The sequence below is a fragment of the Dermacentor albipictus genome, chromosome 9 (assembly GCF_038994185.2).
Source record: "Dermacentor albipictus isolate Rhodes 1998 colony chromosome 9, USDA_Dalb.pri_finalv2, whole genome shotgun sequence".
Lineage (NCBI taxonomy): Eukaryota > Metazoa > Arthropoda > Arachnida > Ixodida > Ixodidae > Dermacentor > Dermacentor albipictus.
In genome coordinates this window covers 2,206,213-2,229,616 of record NC_091829.1, presented here as the reverse complement: position 1 = coordinate 2,229,616, position 23,404 = coordinate 2,206,213, and the positions used below count along the sequence as shown (strand labels likewise).

Below are 23,404 nucleotides of genomic sequence, written 5' to 3'. Positions count from 1 at the left end.
CACGGATGATGTTGTCAGACAGACATCATTACATTCATTTCAAGAGCATTTGAATTGATTGCTGTGAATTGACCTTGTCGCTGTATTCTCTTGTTGAATCTCTATGTGCAATTTTGTTTTCTTTGTGTCTGTAATTCTGTATCTCACACAATGTTTCCCACCTGCTATGATCTTGTGTACAAGATCGCAGTATTCATAAATAAATAAAAATAAATAAAAACATCCCTACCCACCACCACACAAAGACCTAAGCCGAACACAAGCAGTGGCCCTACGGCAACAGCAAATAAATAAAATACCTTCCCGAACCAGTTTCACCTCAAACGGATATTCCCTGAAGTAAGCAAAGACGCATCTAAGATATGCCAGCAGGACACAGCTACACTCAAACATGTGCTATGGGAATGTAACGCCCAAGGCAAAAAAATTACCGACGATTACGTTACTTCCTAATGCGAAATTTGAGCGCAGCAAATAAGCTGTTTCACCTTTTCGATAGATTGAGGCAAAGAAATCGAGCAACACATGTATGCGCTATCACAGAATTTTTTTTTTATTTTTCACACGTATTCCTTTAACAAAGACTCCACTAACAGTTCTTGAGTCATGAAGGTGCGAGCCTTTGTTTGCGTTTGGCCTCGGCCTCGGCCGCGCGAACGGTAGAGTCTTCTCTGCGACGGCGATGAGCTTCTGCTTCAGCCTCGCTTACTGCTGGTTGCTCTCGACGGCGGCGATGAGCCTCCGCTTCGGCGGTGCGAACGGCAGGGTCTCCTCGGCGGCGGCGATGAGCTTCTGCTTCAGCCTCGCTTACTGCTGGTTGCTCTCGACGGCGGCGATGAGCCTCCGCTTCGGCGGCGCGAACTGCAGGGTCTTCTCGGCGGCGGCGATGAGCTTCTGCTTCAGCCTCGCTTACTGCTGGTTGCTCTCGATGGCGGCGATGAGCCTCCGCTTCGGCGGCGCGAACGGCAGGGTCTTCTCGGCGGCGGCGCTTAGCCCCTGCTTCGGCGACGCGTACTCCTGGATCATCTCGACGGCGGCGACGGTAAGCTTCTGCTTTGGCGGCACGCACCTCTGGATTCTGACGGCGACGGCGCTGGGCCTCTGCTCTGGCAGCTCCTTTAGCAGCAGCAGCAGCAGCAGACGGAGGACTTCCATCGGTCGTCTCGCTCATGGCTCAGAAAGAACTGGTAGATAATTTCGCAGTGGCGAACGGCAGCGGCAATTTCGGCTCGGGCGGTGCACATATACAGATCCGCCGCCACCGATCTGGCTCTCTGATTGCCACCGCACAGGGGTTGCATTGGAGGAGGAGCGAAGAAAGGAAGTTCGAGCCGGCGCTTTGACAACCGGAGACTCGCAGGAAGAGGGGGGAGGGGGGCGGCGTGTACACCCAGCGGCAAACGATGGGGGCAGAAGCGCGCTCAGCAAGCGGACAACACGATAAAGGGAGGAGGGAAGAGATAGCAGCGACTGACTGATGCCGCTGACGCCGATAGTGAGTCAACCCCAGCTGCGGAGTTGGTTTCAGGGACAACGCCGCCGATGCCGACACAAACAATATGATACCCTGGCTTCCGCAGCGCTAAGAACCAGGTCTAGCCGTGGGAAGGTGGTCACGTATTCGTCGACGTGCCGGGGCCTACGTGAAATAACCGGCGCGTCGGCAACTGAAGAGCACCCTATCCGCCACACAAGAACGGGGGGGGGGGGACCCTTTCCTCCTCTTTCTGCATGGCGGCGACGGTGTTCTATGCAGTCACGTTATCTTGACTCTCTAGCGGCGTCAGCGGCATCCAGCGGTATCAGTCGGTCGCTGCTAGCGCTGGGGGGATGAAAGGGGGGCGGAGCTGGTTACGAGGCCGACGACAACGCCGACGACGACGCGAAACCCAGGAATGGACGCCAAAGAGCTGCGCTCTAAAAAGAGTCAAAGTCCGAGACCCTATCGCTGAAGGGGACAGCGTCGCTCTGCATGCGCAGCTCCGACCTCGGCGACAAACTCCGGGCCTTCCACCAAGCCCGCGAGGCGGGATTTTATGCCGTGTTGGAAATTAAAGGAATTTCCGTGTCGTTCCTGATTGACCCTGCATCATCGGTCCAATGCTAGCCGAAGAACCTTACCGACGTCATTTTGCTGCTGTATTTCCTCTGACATCAACATCCGTCCAGCTCCCCGATTATTCTAAGTCAGCAATTTTTATAAAACGATGTTTACTTATTACAGTTTCATTTTATCGCCGATGCACCTCTGTTCTTCTATACGTTGTGTCTGGAGGAACAACCATCCTTGGTATAGATGGTATCGCGGCTCTGGATACGAAGTTTCAAGGGCCGCCGCTCAGGTGTCTGGTAATGACGCAAGAAACTCCTGCGTTACCTCCTGAATTACGTTCCGAGTTCGAGTACTGCTTTGAAAAACGGCTAAAAACTGTCAAAGGTTTTACTCACAAGGTCAGAGTTCGCGCGTCTCTTCTACCAGTAGCCAGCAAACTGAGACGACTACCACTCGTCATTCGTCAGAGTACTAAAAGTACCAAAATTGGAAGCTCAGGGCATCATTGATCGCGTCGAATCTTTAGAGCGGGTCTTACCAACTGTCGTAGTCAGAAAAAAGGATGGTTCGATTCGCATGTGCGTAGACCTACGAGAGCCAAACAAAGCTGTAGCAGTGGACAGTTTTCTCCTACCACAAGCTGACGAACGTTTGAACAGTTTGGGTGGCGCACAGCGATTCTCCAAGCTAGGTTTAGCTTCTGTGTACCATCAGTTACCACTAAGTACAGAAAGTCGTGATCTTACGACGTTTATAACGCGCGACGGACTATTTCGCTTCGAGAGGGTTTGCATCGAAGTGCCATCGGCACCGTAAGCGTTGCAGAAGATGATGCATAGGATAGTCAAAGGATGCAAATGCGTCTTATTTTATATTGACGACATAATCGTGTATGCACGCTCCCGAGAGGATCACTTGGTTAATTTGCGCACTGTTTTGAAACGGCTCTCTGATGCCGGCCTCAGGCTCAACCATAGATGTGTTTTTGAGATCGCAGAGTTGACTTTCCTTGGCGATGTTGTCAGCGCCAAAGGGTCAGAAGGCGTGTGCTTGGAGCCGCCTGAAAAAAGAAAGAAGAGCATGGAATAAACGGTGAGGGACTGAGTAATGTCTCCATCGATATTCTGTACTATGCACGACACAACACAGTCCACGCTACTGAACGTATATTTGAGTAAGCCCAGTGGGCGCGGCTTTTCTGGATGCAAACCGCCATTCCTCGTGGCAGGCACGAAGGCGCGAGCTCGCGCACCTCGGCAAGCGTCTGGGCTTTAGGGAAGCGGGAACGAGGAGTGCCCCTGCAGTAGACGCTGCGTACGTGACTCGTTTCGACGTTTGCAATGCGCATGTGTCGCTGTTTTGATTCAGTGCTAAACGCATTACCGCCGACAGTCATCGCGAGGTGGGTTCTGCCACAGTTTTCTATTATATTGTGCAAGTTTTATCTTCTTAAATGGAAGCGCTAGGTGGAGCTTTAGTGAGCTACGCATCATGACTCGATGGCAACCAAAGGTCAGTGGGACGCCTCGCATTGGGCGCTCATGAGAAGAATACAAATGAAGCAATGCAGGGTGACATGGGCTGGACAAGTTCTGAAGTGGGGGAAGCTCACAGTAAAATTGATTATGAAGAACGACTGAGGAATATAGAAGAAAGTAAATGGGCGGTTAGAGTGTTGAGGTATTTCTACAGAAAAAAAAACATCGGTTCACAGTGGAGGAAAAGAACTAAGAAGCTTACCAGCAAGTATGCGGCTTGTAAGGTGAGCAACACAGCAACAAAGAACGTCAAGCGGAAAGTCACAGAGGCTAAAATAATCTCGGGGGTGGCGGCAACGGAAAAGAAACCTGCCATGAGTAACTAGTTAAGAGGAAAAAACGAAATCAGGAAAGAAGCAACTTACGATAACTCAAGGGAAAGCTCTTTTTTTTTTTTCGAAGCGAGAACAGGATGCCTTGGAACACGCACCTATAAAGCGAGATCTAAGAAGGAAGAACCACGTGCTTGACGCGGTAAAGCTAGAGAAATGATGGAGCATGTTCTATTAGAATGTGAAGATATCATCCCAGCGGTCGATTCAAACACCAATGGATTCCTTGAAGCCCTTGAGTTCAGCGAGAGCATGCAGGGGGAAAGTAAACATGTCCGCAATAGAGATTAGTAAGAGGCGGTTAGAAGATTGGTGTAAGAAAAGTAGGGAAACGACAAAAAACGTAGACGTGCAAAAACAAGAGTTAACAATAGGGGGTCAGAAAACATGGTTATGGGAATTCATCGTGCGCTTTTTTTTTCTTTTTTTCATCCATCCATCCCTCCATCCATCCATCCATCCATCCATCCATCCATCTATCCATCCATGATGATTGATGATGTTCCATCAATGATGATTGTTGCGAAGTCGGGGGTCCGTGCGGCCAACGAAGTTTCCATCGATGGTGTCGTGCCAGGAGAAAGGCTTCCGAGCAATGTTTCGGAGAATGAAGAAAAAGCAATATATTCAAAAAGGTAGGTACATGGCGCCGATGGTATCGGTGAGCTGGTGCCCTTTTCGGTAAGCTCGGTCGGAAACGCACGCACATCACTGGGCATAAGCAGGGAAAGTAGGGGCAACGCACGCTGACGCCGATTCCCGGCGTGGTCATGCCAGTTTGTGCGGCTGACGGGTGACAAGAAGCGTAGCCTTGTACGGACCTTCACTCCGGCGTGGACGGGATAATTTGAGCTGCTGACAGGTGTGAAGAATCGTTGCGTGAAGCGTGACGACTTCATGTCGCAGTGGTGACATCCCCCCTCTGAACGGTTGCCGGACAGAACAGCACCCCCGCCGCCAGATGGTGCATAGGGAGGTCGAGTTGTTCGATGCAGCTCGGCCGGCTCGATTCCTGCATCGTTCGAAGCCATGGGCCGCAGCTTCTGAGAATGAGGACCTCTGACCCAAGAGTTCTTGGTAGGTGGACTCTGACTGGAGTGCACAGCTGCAAGGGGACACGCTCCCAGGAACGACCGTTGTCAGCCACACGCGAGCGCCACGTGCACGCCACTCTCATTGCCAGACTGTACGAATTCAAAAAAATCTAACAACCCCCTACCGAAAAGAAAGCCCTGAAACGCAAGGTTCACGTTGATTTGGACAAGTACCCAGAAACTTCCAATTATGTGTCCTGTCAAATAGACCCAAACTGGTTTATGTAATCAAGCTTTTTTCCTTATATCCTCCATAAACTTGAATATTTATGGAAATAAATTCATTCATTCATGGAAATTCATTCATTCATTCCTTCATTCATTCATTCAGCTAAGAAATCATGAATTAGGGCTTCCTCAGGTAGGGAAGGCGAATGGAGAACTGGCCATAATTACTTTATGTCCGTCACTTAGCACCAGATAGCTACATGATCATTACATAACGCCAGATTGCGAAATCAACAAAATGAAACACCATCTGACAACCTTATCATGTCCCTAAATTGGCTCAGAAGGCTTCACTTATCCCGCTTTTATTCTAGCGCGCTTCTTTATTATGCTAATACGACGCAGCGTGATTAGTATATAACACCAAATCCGACCAATAATACCAAAACTTCAAAAAATATTGTGCGGATTATCCAAAACAGGTCGCAGGTAATGCTACATTGAGGCTCTTTATCTTCCGCCTTCATCTGCGTGTAATAAAGGAAACTAAAACGCTGGCGCTTTCCTATCTCCAGCGTTCAGCTGTCACGTTTTTCATGGAAGAAATCAAATCAAATCAAACAAAATCTGCCATATCACGAGCAGAAGAGACCAACCCACCCGTGTACTTAGATTTAGGTTCACGTTAAAGAACCCCAGGTGGTCGAAATTTCCGGAGTCCCCACGTAAAGCCCCATAATTTTTAAAATACCAACGATGCCTTCTGTATAACAAACGTTCCTCTAACTCAAATGTTCCAAAATAATAATGTCGTCGAAGAAATAAAAGCTCTTGAACGCATTCTACAAAACGTGCCTCCAAAAGCACTCCTGCCAAATCAAACATCACTCGTTATGAACTCCTGCTAAAGCATAATTCGTCAACTTGCGCAACTTGCGCGTCACCTTCCAACCTGTATGCAACACTGATCCTGTTTGCCTTGCAGTTTTACACGTGTCGTCACGTAAACCTTCCACTTCAAATTACGGAACTTACCTGAGCCGAAAATGCTGATAGCCTGCAAAGAAATTGTACTCCTCAGGCATTGTCAAACGCACAGCACGCTACTAATCTACTACAAAATGAATACAGAAGAACAAAATGATTTGCAACGCTTCTTCCTGATTTCTTTTTCGGGCCTTAACAAATCCTTTCAGACGAGCTCGAGAGGGTCGCGCCTTCGGGGATTCTCGCAAAGTGCGGTCGCGAAGAAGGCAAAACTTGTTCACATTTGCCCGACATACCTTGTAGCTACGACTTTGGAACAAGAGCCTCTGTGTACTATAGGAGAGGGGTAACATTCACAGACCTGCGCGCCCGTTTTCCCCTTATGTGACAGGCAGTTGACTTTCTTTGCCCTCGCGAGGGATCAGCTCTTGTAGCAGCCTACAGGACGCTTCCGTTTGTCCCTCTGCTTACAACGACACGCCCTCGACGGGTTCAAGCGACGGCGCCTGAATCTTCGCGAAACTCTCTTTTTCGCGACGTGCGTCACGCCGATCCCCAATCTCTGCAAACGCCTAAGCTTTATCGTCTTTCGCGTTTTCAGTCTTCAGCTGGATCCTGGCTTTCGCGCTCTTGCCCCTGTCGCCTTGGCGCTTCGCACGTTTGATTCTAGACGCATCGGCCGCGTCCGCCTTTCTCCTGCTGTGCCTTCTCTTCACCGTCTGTTCTGACCTATCCGAACAACCATAGGTGACCATTTCCGGCAGGCCGGCCGAACTTGCCGCCTCCGTACTTACTAGGCCCAACGGGCCCTGTATTTCATGTGCTCTTTGTGGCAGGCCGGCCGCACTTGCCGCCTCCTTACCCACTAAGGGGTCCTCCGTGTCTTGTGCGGAGAAGCCGCCGCTCTCTACTGTCTTCTCCTCGCATCCGGCTACTCTGACTCGTCACTGCACGCAGCTGCCTCGGGAATCGTTCCGTGGTCCTCTGACCGCTGCTCAAGAGGGGACACGCCTATCAGTCTCCGAGTCTCCTCCGGTCTTTTCGCCCTGAAAGCTCCCATATCGGAGAAGGGTTTTCCTCGCTCCGTCAGCGTTTGCTCCGACCCCTTCGAAGAGCCATAGCTGACTTGCTCTTGCAGGCTGGCCGAAATTGCCGCCTTCGTGCTGATTCGCTCTGCTTGAGGTGCGTCGCCCGCTTTCTCCTGATGCGTGTCCGGCGAATTTCAAGTCTCCGGTTTCAATTTCCTACGGACAGACTTGCTACCCTTTTGCTTCCCGGCACCATATCGCGCCTTGTCGCTCCTCTCTGATTGTCGCACCGTATTGCGGAAACTTTGTCGCGTGCAGCTATCGTCGTGGAATTCTTCCACTCTCTCTTTATGGGCTTCGAAATCGCCGCGAAATTCCAGACCGATGTGTCTGAACAAAGCCTTCTTAGCCCTATCGTAGACTCGCACTTTCTCCTCGGACAAGCAGTTCATGAAGCACTTAGCGATACTCAACGAGATTAGCGCTGGTAATCTTTCGGTCCACAAGTCCCCTCTGAAACCCTCTTTCGCATACACACACTTTCGAAATCGGCGAGCAAATTAACTATATTGTCGCCGCCTTCGAAAGTGCGGAGCTGGCTTTCTGCCATCTGATTGTCTGACTTTTGGGTTCGAGCTCTGCCATCCTAAGAGCGCGTCGTTGCGCCGCTTCTCGCTTGCGCCTTTCTTCGCCTCTCTACTTCTTCCCGCTCTCGCACTCCTCTGCCTTTTGTTTTCTTTCAACAATGGTTTTCCAAGCCTCGTCAGCTTCTTCGACCGTCGCATCTTCTAGGTTCATGACGTCGAGAACTGCAACTTTTGTCTTTGTGGAGCAGACGGAAATGCCCAATTCGTCGCAAACTAGAAGTAGGTCCTGCACTTAGAATTTCTCCGTAGCGATCTCGTTTGCCTTCAAAATTCGCCCTTCCTTAAAACGGAAATCGTTATTTAAGGAAGGTGAATTTCCCAAAACGGTGCCCACCAGAAAACACCCCTACTCTCCTAGCATCTACTATCTTGTACTAGAGAGAGTTCTGGCGACCTGAAGAACAAACATGCGGCACTTGCTGGCCCGCCCTTTTCGCTATACTCAGGAGACCGCGTAATTCGTCGTTCGTCGTGCTCTTTATATACAACAGAATTTTCCTGGCCTCACCGGCCTCCTCCCAACTCCTCTCCTCATTCTGCAAATGCTTCAATGTCTGCCTTTTGCCTTTCGCAGGGCGAACTTAAATGCCCATCTGCTCATGAATTTTGAGGAGTTCTTGGATTTTGTACTTCTCCCTGCTCGCCGTGCACCCTGTGTTTCTTCCCCACCAGCAACTTAGCCCGCGAGACACTCGATTCTTGGTCTACGAGACAAAATCATCAATAATATCGAACATCACTACCGACTGCCTGCGCTGATGAGCCTGGCGAAAAGAGAAGCAAACACGTAGCGCTCACCCCACCGATGTAGCCAACGCCAACCGATCCCATAAGCTGCGAGCCACTGTTGCGATGGTCAGCACGTCCCAAGTTCTGTGAGGTCAATCTCGCCGCTGACTACCACTGTTGCGAAGTCGGCGGTCCGTGCGGCCAACGAAGTTCTTATCGATCGTGTAGTGCCAGGTGCCGGGAGAAAGGGTTCCGAGCAATGTTTAAGGGAATGAAGAAAAGGGAGTATAGTGAAAAATGTATGTGATTGAGATTACAAAACGGCTCCAACTGTCGGAGCACACTCTGGTAGCGTCTTAGCATGTCCGATTCACACCGCTTCTGAGCGCCTTCCTCTCAGCCGTCTAGATCCGCTTTTTATGCCTGCGTCGTCATTGTTTATGGTTTCCACCAATCTGGCGTCAGGAGACAGCTGGCGTCAGGAGTCCAATCCCGGCGTCGGTGAGCTGGTTGCCCCTGTCGGTGCGGCGATGGTATCGCTGAGCCGGTTCCCTTTTCAGTCAGCCCGGTGGGAAACGCATGCACATCACTGGGCACAAACAGGGAAAGTAGGGGGAGCGCACGCTGACTCCGATCCCCGGCGTGGTCAAGCCAATTTGTGCGGCTGACAGGGGACAAGAAGCGTAGCCTTGTACGGACGTTCACTCCGGCGTGGACTGGCTGATTTGGCCTACTGACAGGTGGGAAGAATATCATAGGAAGCCAACAATTAAGACAACATAAGGAGCTCAATTGGTGGAGCATTGTACGCGAAATGCGAATGTTGTGGGATCGTTCCCCACCTGCGGCAAGTAGTTTTTTCAGCCACTTTCATTTCCATTATTATATCATTTGTTTATTTCATTTGTAAACACAAGTGATTTCCCCTGTGTTGTCCTTGGTGTCGGTGTTTGTTGGATTCGTATGATATTCGTTGCAGCCTGAAACATCCCGCCTCATCATCTCGTGCAGTGTCGTCCCGTTTTCGTCTTTCAGCTTTAGCTATCATTAATTAAAGTCCTCTAATTTCGCGTAAGTGAGGGGTCTATTTCATTTTCTTGCGATGTTCCTGATATGCGGTTCTCAGCTTAGGTATCATATCTACAAAACGAATGAGCGAAGGCAAAGAAACAGCAAATTCAGTCCTGGAAGTTGTTGAGTATATATATGCGCAGGCCAGCGACATCAAACGTTATTGTTGTTGAATAATATACTAGGACAGTCGAAAGGCCTTTTTGTGCGCACGGAAAAGTCTTCCAAGATCGTTGCCCCACGGCATGTTTGTATTTCATTGTGCTGCGACCCGAACCACTTGTTTATTATTTTTATTCCGATACGAGGATCGCGATGCCAGGCGTTTGGCGCCTGCTGAAGGGGCTCTGTGGAAGCGCATATGTAATTCTCCCCTGTCAAAACGACGGTTAGCGGCAGAATAACACTCGACCAGAGGCTTATTTCCTCTCTCCAGCTCAGACGGGAACCGCTTAGGAAGGCTGAGAATGAGAGAGAAAAGAAATTCCATGCCACTCGGTGATGTGAAACCAAAGCCTCCCGGGTGATACGCACGGCCATTTGCATAAGCCGCAGGCGAAAGCGTGTTCCCTCTTTGCTGTATGGGTGTCTCCTCCGTAGAACCGCTTCGAAAAGCCGCGCTGTCGAATGCCGATGGAGCGAGTATGGGCCTGGCATAAACGAGCGGCTGCAAGTTTGTTTTCGCAGCAGTGTCCCTTCAGGCAGTGTGCCTTTTAAGAGTTATTAAAGAAATAACAATTATGGCGGAATTTTTTTTATTGCGATGACAATTTATGGACGCTCCAGGCCCACATTTGCCGTCGCCGTGACGTGGGCAAGTCCGCGGGCATTAACATAGTTGCCACGCGCTGTAGGGGCGAATGAAAGCGCGCGAGGAGAGCCGATGATCGGCGGTTCAATCACGCCCGCAGAAGGGAGGAAAACAGGAGGAAGCTCGCCGTCTTTCGTCGCGCGAAACACCCGGGTTGGAGGGGAGAGAGAGGGGGCGGTGTTGTACTTCGACCGCGCCCGAGGGGTGCTGGCGATCGCGGCTAATGGTGAATTCCAATGGGAGATTCGGAACACTTCGGTAGTAGTTGTTCTGCTCCTTGTGGGGCAAGCCTATTCCGTTGGGAGATTGAATGTGCCTCCCGTATCTTTCATTGGTGGATAGGGGGCAGCTCCGCCGCTAGATCCACTCCACGGAGCAGTGCTCTCCGCAAAAATTGACGGAGTCGACCGGAAGTCGCTTGATGACAGGCTACCCGCAGCCAATAACGTACCTGCATGGCGCTCGCGCCCGTGAACGCGAATCGCGGTCTCTCGGAAGAAATGAGTGGAGCTTTCCATAGTCAACTTGAGCTACACGAAGCATCGCTCTCCGCAAGCAGTAAAAGCGCAAGTTCCGAATCTACCAGCGGGGACTCAAGCGATGAAGAAACTCCGGAAAGTAGTGTATTCAAGCAAGCTTTCGACATCGTGTTTCGGCCCTCGGTCAAGAGATCAAAAGTGGCGCGTTTCGTCGACGACGTCTTTCGCCAGTATTCGGATGTAACAAAGACTCGTTTTCTGAAGTTGGCGTTTTAACAGCCTTTACTTTGGTTGATGAAACGCAGTTCCGAAGGTACTTCAGGGTGTGTCGATGTGTTGCCACCGAACTGATGGCGGGCTTCGCTGCTCTCCGATGATTCCGACGCACCATCACGGCGGACAAGAGAAGCAGACTCACATGCGGTGTGACTTCCATTACAGCGCAGGGGGCTAAATAGAAACGTGAAACTTCGGAATACAACGCGCGCCCGAGTTCAAGTCGAAAACGACGAACGCGAGGAAGGCTAGGCGCTTTCGGTAACGCTCCCTGCTAGTTGCTCTCGCAGGGGGGCTCCGTTTCAATCGCAGATTTCGTTCTGTTGCCTTCCGCCCTAGCGGAGTGCTCCGGCGCACAGTTCTTAGGGCCACTCCGAATGTGCCATCGGAATTCACTATAAATTTGGCGCGTGTTACGGGGGAAAGCGGGGAGGAAACGCGCAGCCTTCTGTTGCGCGCTATTAGATTTCGCCGGACGATCCCACCGCTGTCAACCAGATGTAGGAGTCGTCGGACTATCTCGCCGCTGCCACCATTTGAAGGAGTCGAAGGTCGTAGAGAGGAACTCGGTGAACAGGATTTATTTACATATTAAGCATTTTAAAAGCAAGATACATTGGCAGTCTAGCGCGACTCCCATATGGAGCCCGCAAAACTAACATACGGCAAACAGTTTACGAGCACACAGCCAACGTTACTAGATTATTTTCAGTTGACAAACTCCGCCGCGGCACCTGGCCCCTTTCTGTCGCGCCCGCGGGGCGGCGCGCGCGACACTGTCGGCCCGAAGGCGGGCGGTGCGAGCAACGTTTGTGCGGGCGGACGGAGACGCCGATTCGTGCAGCAGCGTGGCACGTTTTGCTCGTGTTTCTTATTTATGTGCCAGAAAAATGCCGCTCGTCTTGTGAGCAAACATTCCTGCAATGAAACAATGAAACGATAAAAACCACGAGAAGCAGACAAATTAAGTGATAGCTAGGGAGCAGTGGCGTAGCCAGAAATTTTGTTCGGGGGGGGGGGGGGGCTTCGCCACTGGCCATATATATATATTGTAAGCATTTATGCGGACTTCATCTTCATCTGTACAAAGTCATCATCAATCATCGGCTCGTGTTCGTTTTTGCGTCGGCGCCATTTTTCGTTCTTGGAATAAAGCGTCGTCTCAACCGTGGTATTTCAAGTGGTGGAGGTGCTTTACGATCCCTTCGACCTCAATCCACTTCAAGATCTCTCCTGGAGCTACGTTCGGGACGCCGCTTACGCCAAGAGGCCGCCATGTCGCAAGACCAGACCGCAGCATCCACCATCTCGGTTCCTGTGCCAGCCACCCCCACTCCCAGCCCTGCCAACAACCGGTATCGCGACCCTGAAATCTTCTCTGGCTTGCCTGGTGAGGACGTTGAAGACTGGCTCGACAACTACGATCGTGTCAGCGACTACAACAACTGGAACGAGACATCGCGGTTAAACAACGTGCCATTTTACGTTTCTCAAGTAGCCAAGACCTGGTTCCTGAATCATGAGCGCGACTTCCGTGATTGGTCGTCTTCAGGGAGCAGCTACGGCGGATTTTCGGCACACCCACGGTTCGTTCGGAAGTTGCGAAAAAGAGGCTGTCTGAGCGCGTCCAGCATTATGGCGAATCGTATACCTCGTACATTGAGGACATCCTCGCGCTTTGCCGCCGTGTCGACAGTGCCATGCCAGAACCTGATCGCGTGCGACACCTTCTTAAGGGTATCGGATCTACTGCCTTCAACGCACTCGCCGCTCAAAACCCATCGACGGTGTCGGACGTCGTCTCCGTCTGTCAGCGAATCGACGCCCTGCAGTCCATCCGCTTGTAACCGGACTTTTCCGACAACCCCCTGGCGAACAGTATTGAGCTCCGGTCTGTCATTCGAGCCATAATTCGTGAGGAATTGCAAGCGCATGGCTCCACCCCTTGCAGCAGCGCTCACGTCCCACCTGCTTCTCCTGACCTGCGCGGTATTATTAAGGAGGAATTGGCCTCCCTGCAGAACGCCCAGCATACCAACGCTTCTCCTTGCCCACAACCGGCTTCTTACGCCCACATTGCTGCAATGCCAGCCGCGCCGTCTCCAATTACACCTCCTGCGCCTGCTCACGATCACCTGGCACCTTTAGTCACCCGAGCTCCGAACCCACCTTACTACTCTGCCTGGCGTTCCTCGAGGCCTATCTGCTACTACTGCGGCTTTCGAGGACATATATCCAGGTTTTGCCGACGCCGCCAGCAAGACGAACGTCGTGGTTACGCGGCCTTTGAACGCGATGAGCCACCTCCTCGCGCTTACCGCACTTATGACGATAATCCCCCCGTTCGCCGTTCTCCATCTCCGGCCGACTTCTCCAACACCGCACTCCACACCCGTGCCTCGAGACGCCGCTCTCCATCGCCGCTCCGACGTTCTGTATCGCCACTTCGACCTGTCTCCCAACTCCATGTCCAGCGACCGGAAAACTAACCAGTGCAGTTTTTGGAGGGAAAACTGCATCGCCGCGAAGTGCTTCAAGTCCTCCTGAACGTCCTTCGAACATGTTATTGGTGTCTGTGGAGGGTGTGCCTTTGTTAGCTCTGATTGACACGGGAGCTACTATATCTGTTATGCGTGCGGACCTGTGCTCTCGTCTGCGGAAAGTGAAGACGCCTTATATTGGATCATCCCTGATTGGGGCTAATGGAGCAATCATTCGACCATCAGCCCAATGTACAGCACGCGTCTTCATTGATGGTATCTGTCATCACATTAAGTTCGCGATTTTATTCCCGTGCGCTCATGAACTAATTTTAGGTTGGGACTTTCTCTCGTCAGCGTCCGCTTTAATCTCTTGCCGTCAACGTGTAGTACATATGAGCGAGACAGTTCATTGCAGCGGGAGTACCGATGAGCCACGACTGCGTTTTATCACTGCTGCCGATTCTGTACTGCCTCCCGGCCACGAGCAAGTCATAAGTCTCTCTTCTACGGACATCACCAATGGCGACGTGTTCATCACTCCTTACGGTCGCTGTCTTGCCCGTGGGATTGTCTTCGCTTCCTGCCTGGTGCGGTTCAAAGAAAACTCTGCGTTAATCATCGCTTTAAATGCGACCACTGAGACAATCCTCCTACCTCAAGGCTCCGCAGTGACCTGTTATGTGGATACCCAACCAGTCTCCCTGCTTCCTCTTGCTGCCTCGCAAGCTCTTCCTCAACCGGACAAATCTGCTTCATCTGCCCTTACTTCCGTGATAAGCCCTGACCTTACTGCTGCTCAACATGAAGCGTTGCTAAAATTGCTTACGAAGCACCAGGCCTCCTTCGATATGGATACTTCGTCACTCGGGCAGACTTCTATATATATATAGCTGCACGTTACAGCTCAGCCTCCTCCATAAGAGGAAGCTTTAGCTCGGGTGCTCCTATTCAAGTACATGTAGAAGGGGAATTCGTTTTTCCCTGCAACCACTTCACCAAATTTGAGGAGGTTTGTTGCATTTAAACGAAAAAGTTTAATTCTAGTGACTACTGGTTTCGAATTTTTCATTTAGGTGATCAATTATTTATTAAAAATTGGCCAAAATTGAAAAATTTCACAGAACGAAACTATCAAGTTTAAAACTCCGTGACTCAACAATGAAAAGTGATATCACAATTCTGTGAATGGCATCTAATAGTGCATCTACAGTGGACAAAATAGATATGCTACACATGAATCTAAAAATTTAGTATTGTGGAAATACGGCTTTTGCAGAACCCTTGTACACAACGTAACCAATTCACGTAAGATACAAATTGGCACAGCAAACTTGTCCGCTTTGACTGTTATAATAAATGCCGTTTACAGAACCACAATATCTGTTCTTCATGCATAGCTATTAGTTTGTAAACGTCGTGCTTCTATTTTTCCAAACTTTAGAATTTTTCAAAATATTTTAAACAATATTCAGGCCCTAAATCGAAGTTCTGTTTCCAACAAACACTAGGATTTAACTTTCTCTCTCAAATGCAACCAATTTCAATAAAAGCGATTAGCAGGATTATCTCAGAAAAGCGTTTCTGCATTTTACAAGTATTTGAATAGGCCGCGTCGGATTGGGCTTCCTCTTAAACAATTTATCGAGGGATCAAATACATGAATAATAAATGCATTGTCATTGCCAAAGATGCTGCAAACGAATTCTTGAAAGCTACGCACTGTAAATAGAAGTAAAATATGTATTTTTTCATAAAATATTATACTAGTATGTGCCAAAAATTGTGCCCAACATAACTGACGTCAATGATTCCATGTTTTTTGTCTATTTATTAAGTAAAGAAAATATCACACGAGCTTTAGAACTAAATCAGTTCGAAACCAGGAAAGCAGTGCATGCCGCTGATATGAAAAATTAAAAGGCAATGAACTGAACAAGTCGAGGACAAATATGTTAATGAAACTTTGTCATTCAAGAACCGTGCTTACATTCTTGTATATATGCAATGGCCAGTGAAAAATCTCAATGACGCTGTCGTTTGTTCCAATGTATTACGCAGGAGTAGCTGTCCCTTGTCGTGTATCGTGAGTAATTGCACCCAAGTTATAGTCGCGACAGAGAGCACGTATAAAAAGCAGGAGTTCTGCAAGATATATGAGGGCAAGTCAAATGAATGAGCCAACAACGGGGTACTTTATTTAAAAGTAGTCTTCATGAGAATTTAGACATTTGTCCTATTGACTAACGAGTCGCGTGATTCCCGTCTTATAAAACTCCTTGGCTTGCTGCTTCAAAAAGTCTGTATCTGGTTCCCTTGAGTTGTTTTTCGGTTCCCCAAAATGTAGAAGTCGCAAGGTGACAGGTCTGAACTGTATGGCGGATGTTGCAGCGTTTCCCACTTGAACTTTGCCAGTTTTATATTAACCACATAAGCGACGTGGGGACAGGCATTGTCGTGGAACAAGATGACCCCATTCGTCAATTTGGTGATTGCACGATGGTTTTCGCCCGGTCTTGGAATGTCTTTGCAACGTCCTTTGAACCGTTTGCTCCAACGCTTCACAGTGGTCAATGAAATTAAGTGTTCAACGTACACGGCAGTCATATGGTGATTAATTTCTGTTTTGGAAACACCTTCAGCTGTCAAAAACTTCGCGACACCGAGCTGTTCAACTTTTGAAGTGTCCATTATGTGACGCAACCATGTTCAACCCAGTGTATGAGAGCATTAAAGAACATTTATCTTCACACCTCCGTGTCACTTTTGTAAATGAGACATGCCGTTCTCCTACGCGCATGCCTCGCAGATAATGAACTGAACCATTATTGCGCGGTTAGGGCAGGCTCACGTTCATTTGGCTCGCCCTCGTACATTAGAAATGCAAAGATACAATGGGATATACAAATGCGAAAATACGGCTTGATAAAGGACAAAAAAGTGTCACTGGAAACAAAGTTCACTGCATATATACACACCTCGCAACAAGATATTTAAGTATACGTATAAGTCTCCAATGAGTCTATGTATGTAAGAAGAAGAAACTGTATATAATGCGTCAAACAAGGCAAATAAACATGTTGTACAATCATAGATTCACAGAATCCTAGATTCCGCCCCACTCCATCCAGTCCCCCCGATGTATTGCGCGCGATGGAAGGCGGCGCGCTTGCCCCCCGCTTTGCGCACACAGGACTGAGCCACCATCGTCGGCTCACCCATTCCACCTCCCATCCTACGCTTTCACTCGCACATACAGCATGCAGCGTGTGGTCACGATGTTATCACCCTTGGACTTTATACGAAACATGAGGGCGACGGCAGGAATGCGCCTGGAGTGTCCATATAATTCCTTTCGCAATAATATAATAAACGTATCCGGCAACTGAAGCGTCCCGTCGCCCATTACTTTCCGCAAAAGAAGTATCAAAATCGAACCTTCACCATGCGACAATTCGCTGCGCCGCAACAATGTATTTTTTTTCTGTGAGGCGGAGGCACCGAAATGAAAAAAAAAAACGCATAGGAAAGTATGTTGGCCAGAATCGAATGCCTACTTCGGGCACCTAATGGGGCTACGGAAGGAATACTGAAGAAAAAATGAGACGCTTGGTCCACTGAGGACCATACGCATACTGCTCAGTATCCTACAGCGGCGAAACAAGACTTTCCGGAAAGGTTCCGCTCAAGGAATGCGGTGCAATCCTTCGAGTCCCCACAGTGATGGCGGCGAGCGACCATTGTTTTTTTTTTTTCTCGTCTGCTAGCCAGAAAGCGTCCAAAACCCTGTCCGGTGAAAATCCACTCGGCCAGAGCAAACCGAACGCGCACCGAAGTGCACCGCACGGTGGTCGGGACCATACGAGAAAAACGTATGCGCTCTGGCTGGCTCTGGCAGCCCGCAGGTAGGGTAGCGAGAACAAAAAAAATTTGAAGAGGCTCAATGTGTCCTCGCGAATAAAAGTCAAAGTAGAAAATATAAATAAGAACGTAGTTACTTTGGCTGTCTTTAGTGTCTTGACATGGAGGTTCTGGCGTAGGTTAAAAAAAATGTTGATATTTTTTTATGTGATATGACGGCACAAATGAACCACCCCAACGCTTCGTCTCATTGGACCTCGCAGCCTGCTTTGTCAACTCGTCTGCTAGGCTGCTGACTTGGCTTGTCTCGTTCTATGTTCCGATGTAAGACTTTAGAAAAGTCAATAGACCTTTGGTGTCAAATGTTTATAACAACATTAAGCCCACAAAGTTCCGCAATTGAAGATCTAAAGCACAACTTTGGAAATGTCAATGCACCTTTCACATCAAGAGCTTATGAGATTTATACCCATAAAGTTTCGCAATTGATATCCATGCGCTCCATAGATTCCCTGGCCTCAGTGAGATGCCGCGGCGAGCCCGCTGACCATCAAAGCGCCCTTGAAACTTTGTGCTCGGATGGGACTGCTTGGCGTTATGTGACTCCCGGTGTATGGGCGTTGCCACGAAATCCAGCCCGAGTTTGCAATCTTCGCGGTTAAATGTCTTTTCGAGCGTCAAAAAGACATTCTAGACGAAATCCAGAGTGATTTCCGGCGCCGGGGGTCGCTTTGGTCGGCAGTGCATGGACAGCACGAAAAAATTTCGGGGGGAGGGGGGGGGCTGAAGCCCCATAAGCCCCTCCCGCCCTCCTGGCTACGCCCCTGCTAGGGAGGGTGCAGCGCCCTTCCTAACTACCACTTAGTCTGTTTTAACTCCTGTTTTTTTGTTTGTTAATAAAAACTTGCGAACATTCTACGACGAAATAGTGTACCAGACCACCGCTTTTGAACTTCGTGCGCATTTCCTAAGGGCTATAAACTTGTTACACTGATCATTTCAGGTCATCAAAGGTTTTTTGGAACTACTAAACTTCACAGAACAGAATGCAATTCAAAAGAACCTGAAGCTTTTTGCATCATAACAAATGATAGTCTCTGCGAGCAACTCTGATGTCGACTTTAAACATTGTCTATAATCAGTCTATAATCTAGGTGCGCTCTATGTTTTGACAGCCATGTTAAATCAAGGTCCATTGGAGGTAAGGCACAGTGTTCACATTTGTTGTGACTGCATTCACATTGCACTGTTTGCTAGGAAATTCACTCACTCGTGTTTGTTCAGCAACAGTTTGGACTAGTGCTTTCCTTCGGTGGAGATGAGTAGCATCCAACTATAATCAACTTCACGCAGGTATTCCGCCTTCTAAGCCTGTATACACCTGTTAAAACGGCGCTACGTGGGAGTGTGGGAGGTGTGCCAGACCCTGTGCTCGTTGGCGTCAACGACACATTCAAGCAGCCCATAGAAGTTTACAAGTCAAAGCAAAGTCTTCGCAATTGCCATTGAAGCGACGTTGAAAAGTTGCGTGGAGCCAAGCAGCTCACCAGAATGTGCTCGCAATGAGTACACTTATGCTCAAGGAAACATAGAGGACAATGTTGGTTATTATCTGTGTGGATATGTCATTCATAAAGTCCGAAAGGGCACACCATGTGATCTACGCATAGCGGGCATAAGCTCTGAAATACAGTGAAAGCTCGTTAATTCGAACTTCAATAATTCGAATTTATGGATAATTCGAACTATACGATTTGGTCCGGCCAAGCTCCACAGAAGGCTATGTATAAAAAAGTCCGTTAATTCGAACGCGAGAAGGTTCCCTCACGGATAATTCGAACTACGCTCACCTGGCACAAGGCCAGACAAACGCGCCTACTGCCTACGCACAAGGCTGCATTGCCTCCGGAACGGAGAGAACGGCAAGAGAAGGCAAAATCGGAAAAAAATCTAACCGGCGCGGGTCAGCCAGAAGGCAGCGGCGGCTGCCGCCTCTCCGTTCTCCGTAACCTCCGAGACTTCTTGCCCGTTGCGAATCTCGGAGGCTTTGCAAATCTTGTGCAGCTGCTCTTGTTGTGCGATGATGGCACCGCAAGCACCAAAACACAGCGAATCAAGTACATCGCAGCTGCGCTTGCAATCAATAACCAACGAATCGGGTCCTTCGCCACCTTCACATGTTCAGCGTCGTTGTCTCGGCAGTCTTCATCGGTTGTGCACCTCTGTTTTCAGCGTAGGAGGTATCGGCCGTTGCGATTCATTGTGATGGTGTTAAGCCTCAGCTAAAGTTCGTTTTGGTGGACATCCGTGGTGTGGCACAATCGGACCCAGAGCTTCGACTTGAAGATGTCGTGTGCCCGCGGCACACGCCATCACTTTCTGACGCGCCAAATTTCTGACATGCCCTACTGCTTCCAAATCGCAGTGTACTGTTGCTCTCCTTTACTTTCGTTAGTTCGAACTTTAGTTAATTCGAACTGAAGCGGCTTCCCCTTCCGGTTCGAATTAACGAGCTTTTACTGTACCAGCAGTTGGCTGCGACAGTTCCTTAATTGAGTACAGAAATCTCAAGCAGGGTTCCTTAAAGCACCCGACGCCGAAGATGCTGGGCTTTATGAAGACTGCTAACAAAAGTGTGTCAGCTTCCCTGGATGCTGCAGGCCTTTACGGAGAGATATATTGGAAGGTTTTTTTATGATCTAGAGGGCTGCTGCCTCCCTCTTAATTCTTGGTTGCCCAGAGCATACATTCGCGTTCACGTGCGAAGTACTGAATATCTTCATTGTTATGCGGATGCATTTTTACTCCAGGGATACAAACTGTCAACTAGAAAGCAGGCACAAGGTAGCTGTAGCAACCAAGAAAGCGCATCTTTTGTGAATATCGATGTAGCATGCTTAGATTCATCAATCCGGCGTTGTACCGGTCCTATTCTTTTTTTCATGCCTACATAAAACAACATGCCACAAACGAAAGGCTTCACTCTCCTCTTCATTCACCTATTATCTGCTTTTTACAGAGTGCACAACGTAAAAAAGCTATTTTTTGAATATTTAGCGCCACGAAGAGCAGAAAAAAAAAACACTGGCATTGAGTCGGCGGCGCGCTGCTGCCTTGGGAAGCTTCCGTAGCCAACCGGGCCAACCTAGGGTGCCTCGATGCGCGCGCCCCCCTCCGTCGCTCCGTGGAGGGTGGGGACAACCGCGTCATCTGCTACGGAGTCCGCCGTATTTGTGCCCACTTCTTTCATCGCGCTTCGGGAGCGCGCACTGGCGCCGAACGCGTTTCCTTGAAAGTAAGCTGTTTTGCACGCCGAACGACACGTATCATTATGAATAGAAGGAGAATGACTCAAATGATAAAATGTCACACTTTCGGCGAAGTCAAGAACCTCAGTGGCTGCTATAAGAAGGCAGTCATTCTTCGAAAGCGCACACACACAAACGAGGCTGAAGTGGGGTATTTGGAATGTATTGCGACATCCAATATTTTATGAAACCTCTTATATTCTCTGGCCTTAAAAAGTTCGCGTCGAGTTAACTGAATATTTCTTTGTCATTACAGCAAAACACTTATGTAGAAATCACTGAAAGAATCCACAAAAAATATGGTGTAGTGATCAAAAGCTTTGCGACACCGCTGCATCAATTTATTACAACAATGTGCGAAAAATATTAAAACACTATAGAAAAAAGTTATAAAAAGTACACACCAGCTATGCGCACACTATCAAAACTGTGGTTTCACTGCAAGTTTACTGCAGCACACGTTTTGCTTCCGCGGCCGTTTACTTCTTTCTTTTCAAGCTGACGCAGGTGAATGCGTAACCTCATTCGGGCATAGGTGGAAATGAGAAGCTTCTGAACAGTTGCACTGTGCACTTGGCAAGCATTCACGTTGAACTTAACCATTTTGCTCAAGTACGTCACAACAGCCTGTAAAGGAGATTGTACAGTAAGAAGGCTTTCGGTCCATTCCGTGATTCCCTTGAATAGCTCCTCGCACGACTTCAGAATACTCATTACTTGAGCCCTGGGGTAATGCAGGTTGTCGCCGTTCCGGATGTATTCTTTTAGCCTTGTCAGGTAAGAATGCTGACTGTCTGTCGAACCTAGCAGAGCAGTTTTGCACTGCTCGCAACTGCTTATCTTTTTGATAATGCCTTTCACGAGGAATCCGGCAATATGAAAGAGGGTGCTACATTCTGTAGATGTCAGCTCTTCAATGAAGAGTATCTCAGAATCATCGATTTCAGATGGGTCTGGTTCAGCTAGCTCACGCTTGCCATCTGTCAGTAGATCAACCAGATACTCCGAATCATCGACAGCATAGCTGGTTGTCTTCGGCGTGCGCCAAAATTGGCTAATGCACACAACTTTGAGAGCATATTTCATGTCCAATGCATCTGGAACGGCCAAGGAACGGCCAACCGGCTTCTTCAGGCGAACAACAGAGAAAAGGTTTTCCAGGCAATCTTGCAGTATTCTGCCAGTTAGAAAGTGTAACCTTCAGAGCTCAAAAGAATGTCCTGGAGTTGAAGTACAGCAGTAGTGGTGATTAGAACGCCTGCCTGTGATGGCTTCCACTGCGAGGTGCTGCCCATATTCATGCCTTGAAAAGTATTGATGGCCAGCTTGAGAGTACAGACAGCTTCATAATGCTTCTCCATGTCTTGAAGACTGAGAGAAACGGAGGGGTGGCGCGATGACATCAGAGTATACCACCTTGATACAAGTTCTAAAAACCATGCTGTGGTTTCGGCTTCTTGCTCCAGTATTTTTTCTTTCACCAAGTACCGGATTGCAGCGGGGGTCTCTTTGAAAAATTGCACTGCAAGTCCCACTTTCATCTCTGTGAAATGTCCCGAGGAAACATGTGCTTCAGAAAGCTTCGGCGCGAGCTTCAGCTCCCTTTCTTTGTCGAACTCTAGGACAGCACGTACGTGCTCTAGTTTCACATCCTTTGAAGGTAGGTTGTGCTCGCTGACGGTTGCATCACTTAATGTGAACAAGATAGAGTTTAGAAGCTGACCCTTGATATTCTTGAGCACATGGGCAGCATCTGCATTGAAAACTAACTCCATTTCACTGAATGACGGATGTGTTATAGAGCACGTAGTCTTGGAGTTCCGATGGCTGGAAAACCCAAGATCGCGCCACATCGCTCGGTTTGATGCGCCCATATCTGACGTTACTGCTCGGACTCTGAGCGAAATATCTGCACACAGGCGGACAATTTCGAGAACGCACTCCTTGAGAGTACTGCCGTCGACGTGGCTCCCAGTAAAATGGTATGCGATCACCTGTTTCCATCGGTTGTTGAGGCCTCCTACCATGAACACCAGTGCATGACTAGCGGGATTATCTGGCTTAGGTGGAAGCGTCACACCTCCGAACACGGTGTCTTCAGCACGGTCAAGCTGAAACCCTTGCGCTATCTCCATTTCGTCAAGGAACAAAACACAGCCTCTTTCAATGTCTTCCATGCCTTGCGCTTTGATCCTGAGGAGTTCAACAACATCATTCAAGATTCCCGGCGAGAATTTCAACCCCTGGAGGCGACGATTCAATGTTCTATCTGTCGGCAGTGGATACCCAAGCTCTATCAGTGCTCTGTAGCCAGGCTTTCCGCAAGCGAACTTCAGTTGCAGCCCCTGTTTAATTGTCTGCGGCGACCACGTAGAACCTTGATTGCTGCTTCTCGAAAGCGCCTGCACTTGGTCTTCATTAAGAAATTTTATTCGCCTTTCGAAGGTTTCTATTTTACTTTCTAGTTTTCGCACCTTCTTTTTTAGGGACTGAATAGTCACGTTAGCCTTCTTGTGAACTTCTTGAAGCTGCATGTAGCTTT

The 23,404-nt window shown here is 48.9% G+C and overlaps 1 protein-coding gene across 2 annotated transcripts in view; it reads left to right on the top strand.

Moving 5' to 3' along the window:
* LOC135909224 (uncharacterized) overlaps positions 1 to 23,404 on the top strand; it is a 141,962-nt gene that overhangs the window by 51,351 nt on the left and 67,207 nt on the right. The window lies entirely within an intron of this gene.